The sequence below is a fragment of the Apis dorsata genome, unplaced genomic scaffold (assembly GCF_000469605.1).
Source record: "Apis dorsata unplaced genomic scaffold, Apis dorsata 1.3 scaffold_801, whole genome shotgun sequence".
Lineage (NCBI taxonomy): Eukaryota > Metazoa > Arthropoda > Insecta > Hymenoptera > Apidae > Apis > Apis dorsata.
This window is the reverse complement of record NW_006263941.1, coordinates 78011-85511: the sequence shown is the minus strand read 5'-3', so window position 1 is coordinate 85511 and position 7501 is coordinate 78011. Positions and strand designations below refer to the sequence as shown.

The window sequence follows — 7501 nt, the reverse complement described above, 5'->3', positions numbered from 1 at the left end:
AAAAAAAAAAAAAAATTTCTAAAAGGAAAACTTTTTTGAAGAGAAACATTTTTCATATAAACTCATATTTTTCTGTAAAAGTTTTAAGTTGATATAGAGGATCATAATCATGGATTCTGCTCATTTTGCATAAAATAGAACTTGAAAATATGTTTAAAATGTATCATATCAAATTTTTCTTTTAATAACCTATTCCATTATGCGTTTAAATATTTCGAAGTATATTATTTTAAAATGCAGCAACTATGATTATTTGATTCATTCATTATTCATAGAAGGTAAGTTTATTCATAAATAAGAAGCCATGCATAAATAAAGCAATAATATATTTTGCAAAATTTAAATTAAAATACATGTATCGTACGTCCATATAATTATTTTTACAACAAAAATTCTAAAAATATAGGAAATAATAAGATTTAATATAATAATTTATTTTTTTTATATACAAAGTATTTATATATAAGTATTTAATTATTTTTCTACAAAAAGAAAGTAGTAAAAAATGTCGAAATCCAATTAAAAATAAAAAGGCGCGGATAAAGGTCGTTTATGTATGAATCGTGATTTTTACATATTTAGTTTATTTAAAAAAATATAAGTTAAGAGGAGCGCAAGAAAGGAGTGCATTTTTCTTGCAAGGTCCTTGAACGCTGGGAGTCATCGCCTTATCATTCAAGTGCATTTCCGTTTGCACTGTTCTACGTGGACACAATGGTCATCGAATTATTCTACTCTGTTTTTCCTGTTGTATACTTTGCACCATTTTATGAAGTGCAGTTTTTTTCCTTCTGTTCAAAGTATGTATTGAATCCATTAAAAATAGCGTAAATTTTCCATTTTTGTGGCTAAAATTTAGGATTATAACATGGTACTAGTTCCTAATAATACGTATTAAGTTAAACAACATACATAAAACGTACAATCATTAAAAACAATGATATATAAAACAGACTTTTATAAAAACCCAAAGATTTGATTTCTTTAAAAAATATTCGTAAAAAAAAATAATACTCTTAGAATTCGAAATAATCGTTCTTTCAATTCAACAAAATTATTGAATTTATGAATTCTAACACTGCTAAAAAGCAATCATATTATTTTATTATTATTGTTAGCACAATCGTTTCACACACCGTCGCAAGAAATATTAATTGTGGTGCTGAGCGACGAGGAAACTCATGGATCAAAATGTATATGTGGACGATGGCAATCGGTCATTAATCTTATATCTACACAACAATACATCGTACTACTGATGATGTATATCAGATCGTGCATACAACACGAGAAAGGAAGAGAAAGATGCTACTAATTGTTTGCATCACTGGGCCCTTATATATTTTATAATCGATACTTTTAATAGTTATGCTAATACTTTCATTCACGGTGAAAGCGCGTTTTTTTAACGTTTATTCGAGAAAATCGAAAGCTCGTAATTTTTTATGATATTCGAAACTTCTTTTGTTCTCATGAATATATAACGTGCAGTCAAAGTATATAAAATTATTAATTAATAAAAATACTTATAATTAAAGTTTAAAAATAAATTAAATAAGTATTTTTAGATCGTTTTAAAAAAGTCTAGAACAAGAGAGGTTTCGAATTTTCGATATAAATAAAATTATTTTCTTATATATAATAGTGGCAATGCAGAAAAGTAAACGAGGGAAAGGGAAAAATAAATATAAAGGAGAAAAACTGCGTTTGGTTGCGGCGACTACTTGTAAGTTGATGCAGCTACTGATTCAGATTGACCGCATAAAAGTCTGGTGAATGAAATCGAATCTCGTTGTCTCTCGTTGGATTTCTTTTTCTCTTATTCGTATGTTTCAACATATCTTTTGTTCCCGTAACGAATATGCAGCCAGCTTTACGAATTACGGCAATTTCGGATCAATATACTTCCTATTCCCTCTTCCTATCTTCATGAATTTTATCATAAAAGAAAAGAAACGAAATTGGAAAAAGTAAATGTGTGTATGTATTACACATGAAAAATTTTGCAGAAATGGAAGATGAATTTATGGATGAAATTGAAGTATTAAATTACGTTTTACAAGTGAAATTTTAAATTTAAAAAAAAAAAAAAAAAAAAGAGTTGAACTTACAGTTTAACACAGAAATATAATAATTCATAACGAATATGTCGAATAATATAAAGCCTGAAAATTTAGATTTTAAATTGTATTTTTCATAACATTAATACATTAATTAGTTGAAGAAAAAAAAATATATATATATATAGATTTATGTTACGGGAATATAATAAAAAACAGATTTTTAAAATTTCCTTTAAGGAAATCATTTTTACACAGATGAAAGAACAAAATTAGCCTACTTCGAATAGATCAAAATTATATCATGCTTTTTTTCCATTATCATTAGTGATGTGTATATGCGTATATTATACAATACACGACTAAAAAAGCCGCTTGAATGGAAGTGAGATAGGTATATTGAATTCCTCGTACACACACACACATATATATATATAGCATATTATACTCAACGAGTATAAGTCTCGTTACTTGAACTTCAAAACGTTTTGGTCGAAACGTTAAAATATTGGCAATTTTTAACGAGTTTAAAAACGCGTTTTTGAAACTTTTCTTTCAATGGTCATCAAACGTTCCAAAGTAAGCTCGAGGGAGCTTGTTTTACTCTTCGACAGAAGTTCGACGTGTGACGAAAGTTTTACGAAAAAAAAAAAAAAAAAAAAAGGAAAGGAAAAGGAAAAAAAAAAAAAAAACGTTTGAAACGCGCGTTCATCGTTCCTCTGGAATTTTCTTGTTCTGTCACGACATCATGGACGTGCCACCGCTGTACGGATATGGAACCTCGAGGTGGATATTTGCTGATTGACCCTCATCGTTGTCTCTCTGTGTCAATAATTTTTCCATCGATCTGTGTCGACCTGTTGAAGTCTAGTCGCGAAATTTGACGAAGTTTCACCACAGCCAACGATCTGCTCGAACTTCGACATCGATCGTCGTTTAGGGTTGATCCTGATGAACGTTCAGATATTAAATTTCCAATATGAAATTGTTGGAATTGTGTGGTTATTTTGAAGTGAAGAATTAAGTTATCGAGAATTACTTATTACTAATGAACAAATAATAATCAAATTTTTATTAAAAAATCGACTTGTCGAGTCGAATAATTTGGTAAAGCGAATCGAATTTCGTTTACGGAAAAAAAAAAAAAAAAAAAAAAAAAGAAAAGAAAGAAATAATAACTTTACATAGAATTCTCATCTGCAGACTGCTGACTTGATGCGTAGTTTTCAAAAATTTACTCAATCCTCTGATCTTTTTGCAATTGGTGCTCTGGAAATTCTAGGTATCTTATCTCTCTAAAATTAAATTATTTCTAAAAAAAAAATTAAATCGAATACATGGTGTAGGTCTCCAGATAGATACTTTTCAATCTCCTAAGAATCCTATGTATCCTGTCTTTTTTAGAACATTATCCCTTGTTACGACTATTTTATGACATCGTGTACACTTATAAATTTTAATTATTTACCTTCTTGGTAATATTTCGCGAATGAAAACGTGAAATGAAATATGGTTAAGGATTGGGCCTCGAAAAAAGGCGTTCAAGTCTCTACGTTATCGAACTTCCAATCTACCTAGAGTCCACATGCTGTATTTTTAAACTGCTGTCCAACGGATTCCTGAAACCCGAGGCTACGTTAAGTTTACTATAATTACTTACTCGTTATTGTTAGAAGTAATAGAATTTTCATCGATTATAATCAGAATTTAAGACGAAGAAGAAAAATTTTTTGTTTCTTTTTTCTGAAAAAAAGAATCGTGGTGTTGTGCTCAATTTTTTTTCACCATTTTTTTTTTTTTTTAAACTTTCCCTTAATATTTTCGCATACTATTTAACGCATGCGTTTCGTCAATGATTATTTCAATGATGCTGCTAACGCGGCTGTTGCGTTTTCTTTTCATCGAGGATTCGTTGCTGTCGTATCTTCACGTTACAAAAAAAAAAAAAAAAAAGCAAATATCGTGCCGCAATTATTGTTGTCTGGTATTGTTTTATTCCTTAATTTATGCAATTGGTTCATCCAAATAATGATTGATAAAAGTCAAGAGTAATTGTGATAAAAAAGAATGAAAATATTGTTTTTGAGAGCAAAAAATTAATTTCATTAACAGAGAAAATCTCTTGATCGATAATTAAAAGTGCAAGATTCGATTTGATTTAAAGATGATCATTTCACCGTTGGAGAAGAATGATTTACATTCGATGAATATAGGAATTAAAGCGTCAGAATTGCTAATATTGCTATATTATGCAAATGATATTATCTATGAAAAGAAAAAAATTTCTAATAAAAAAGTTTATTAATTGAAAAATTTATTCCAATTAGCTTTGTTATAATAATTTAATTTTAAATAATTACATTTTTTTTAATCAATGATTTTATGAATAATCATTAATAATTTCATTTCTGTGAAATGAAATTCCTAAATTAACGTCTCAAATATAAATATTTCTTAAAATGTTTTCAATATTTTTTTATTTCCGTTTTAATTTATTGTTCATTTATTTAAAAAATAATTAACTGTTCTTATACTTATTAATAATTACAATATTTAATATATTTTTCTTTTAAAAATTTTTTTTATGATACTTATTAATATAATATTGATAAGAGATAAGAAATATTTTATTTATTGCTTGATATATTCAGCAAATTTATATCGTTAAACGAGAAAATTCGCTAAAATAATAAATATTTCTGTGAGTAAACATTATCATATTCTTTAAAATCCTGGGATTTTATTACATAATTATTATGTGAGAATAAAAAAACAGTATTCAAATTTATTCTCTGTATTTGAAAGTTTTATTGCGTTTCATTTTTTTTTTTTTTTTCTTTAAAGATGACAAACTTTAATGACGTCATTATTAAAATAATGCCCATTATTTTTCTTATTTCGTTGAATAATCAATTAAAAAATTATTTTATTATTTTATTTTAATTAAAATTTTATGAGTAATTATATTATCAAAGTAATTCAACTTAAGAATGGGAAAAGCAAAAATATATTAGAAATTTTAATCGTTAATATGATATTATAGATTATCTTTAATTGCTTCTTTTTATTTTAATGAAAATAATGAAAATTTGTTTTATCTTATCTTTATCTTATTATATATAAATATGTAATGATTCAATTGATAGAAAGATTGAAGGATAGAAAGAATAAAAGATGTCGAAATTTTAATATTAAACAATTATTATGGATTATTTTTCATTACATGTTTATTTTAATAAAAAAAAGGAAAGATATGATTATTATTATTTTTTGTTTCTTTCAAAAAATTAATATTCATTTCATCTGTTAAGAACAAATTTATAAATTAAAGAATATTATTATTTATAAAAAGAATTTATTTAAAACCAGAACAAATTTAATAATAAAATAATTAATATTTCTTTTAGTTCAATTAAAGAAAAAAAAATCATAAAATATAGAAAATAAAAAAAAAAATAATTTTTCTACCAATTTTATAAAATATAATAGATTTTAGAATGATCACTTCGAACAATCTTCGAAGTCTTGTTACAGAATTGTTTCTTACACGCTATTGAACAGTAATTGATCTTTTATTCATTACACAGAAATTCATCGTTGGTCGATTATTATTCATGCTTTTAATCGATCCACGTAGAAAAGCTTAGGACACTAGTGATTGTATCAGCCATTGATGTTTCGATAATAAGCAAACAAAACAAGTACATACGTAATCTCTATGATATAACTTTTAATTTTGTTAATAATAAGATTAAAAAATTATCACGTTGACATAATAATTTGATTTTTTACGTAAATTTTTATTTTAAATTTTACAACGTATAAATTATTAATATTCTATTAATTAAAATTCTATTAATATTTTAATAATTATCCTTCTACATATAATATTTATATTAGAATTATGTTATATTAAATCTGTATATCATATGCTTTTCAATAATCATTGAATCGAATTAAGATATTCATTTGATTTTGATTGACTTTCCGTGAGCATATCTCTTTCATTCATCAACTTAAAAAATAATTAATTTCAATTTTAAATATTAAAAAAAAATTCTAAAATTCTAAATACATATTTCTTTTTATGATATAAAATTTTTAACACGTTTTCATATGTAAGTACTATTTTATTTCTAAGTAAAACGAAATCTATAAATTTCTAATTCTAAACATTAATTATTATTATATTAGAATATATTCATATATATAGAATATATTCATTCCATTAAAAATTCTTTCATAGCTTTCTATATGTTATGTAAATTTCTTTACCTTGAATTGAAACATAATATTATTTGAAACATTATATTATAATCACTGACAAATTGTGTTATATAATTTGAATATGATGCTTTGTGATTACATTAAAAATTTTGCAAGCAGTGAGCGTGTTAAAACGTCATCAGAATAACGACATCAATTGATGCAGATAATCAATCCAGGTGCAGCATTTTACTCTTTTTTTTTTCTTTTTTTTTTTTTTTTTTTTTTAATAGAAATCGTTTCGACCGCTCATTCTCAATTTTTTTTTTCTCGATTCTCTCTCTTTCTGATGCCCGAACGTGCGAACTGACGTCTGACCGATTTTACGATCCCTTTCTCTTTTCAATAGAGATTACTATATAATCTTTACGATCGAGGTCGTGCTCGATTACGACTTTCGTTTCGGTGTTAGAAACGATCCTCCAGTTTCCATAATTACTTAAAACTAGGACATTAAACTTATAGACACGTAAGCTTTAAAAATAAGAGGCGTAGAAAAAATTATTTGCAATGTGAATGTAGATCTTAAGTAGCAAGATCGTGAATTGAATGTGTTATTATGATTGGATGTGAAGAATTATTTTTAAATTTTCCTGTAAATCCTGCAGAAAATAACACGTGTTTCTAACTAGAATATATCTAGTTTTCTAAATTGTGTAAAACTTTGTTTATAAATATATCCCACAATGTGAAAATATATAGCGTATAATGCTATATTTTTCATGTTCAAATATAAAAATTAAACTTAATCTTAAACCTGATCGATTTTATTGCTTCACTATAAGCTCCCTCAAGTAAGGGAAAATATTTAATATAAAAATTGAAAATCCGATAATAATATAACTAATTAATATAAAAAAATTATAAAGTCATTAAATTAAAAGTTGAAAAGTATATATTTATTAAGTTACGTTAAGAAAAAACAGTTTGGAAATGGGAAAGTATTCTTGGTATGCACATGAATCTAAACAATCTTTTTATTCTTGCATGTGCTACCTTGCGAAACATTCATTAAAACTAAAATACCATACGTACTTTCTAGTATATATTTTTTATACATTGGAAATAAATTAAAATTAAAAAACGAAAATTTATTATTCGTGTTTAATATAATAGAATCGTGATCTCTATTATTGCTGTGAGTTCGATATTGTGAAATAAGAAGTTAGTTTGAT

The 7501-nt window shown here is 25.4% G+C and overlaps 1 protein-coding gene across 1 annotated transcript in view; it reads left to right on the top strand.

The window, feature by feature from the left end:
- The window catches only part of LOC102677131, a 16144-nt gene that overhangs the window by 1801 nt on the left and 6842 nt on the right, over positions 1–7501 (top strand). The window lies entirely within an intron of this gene.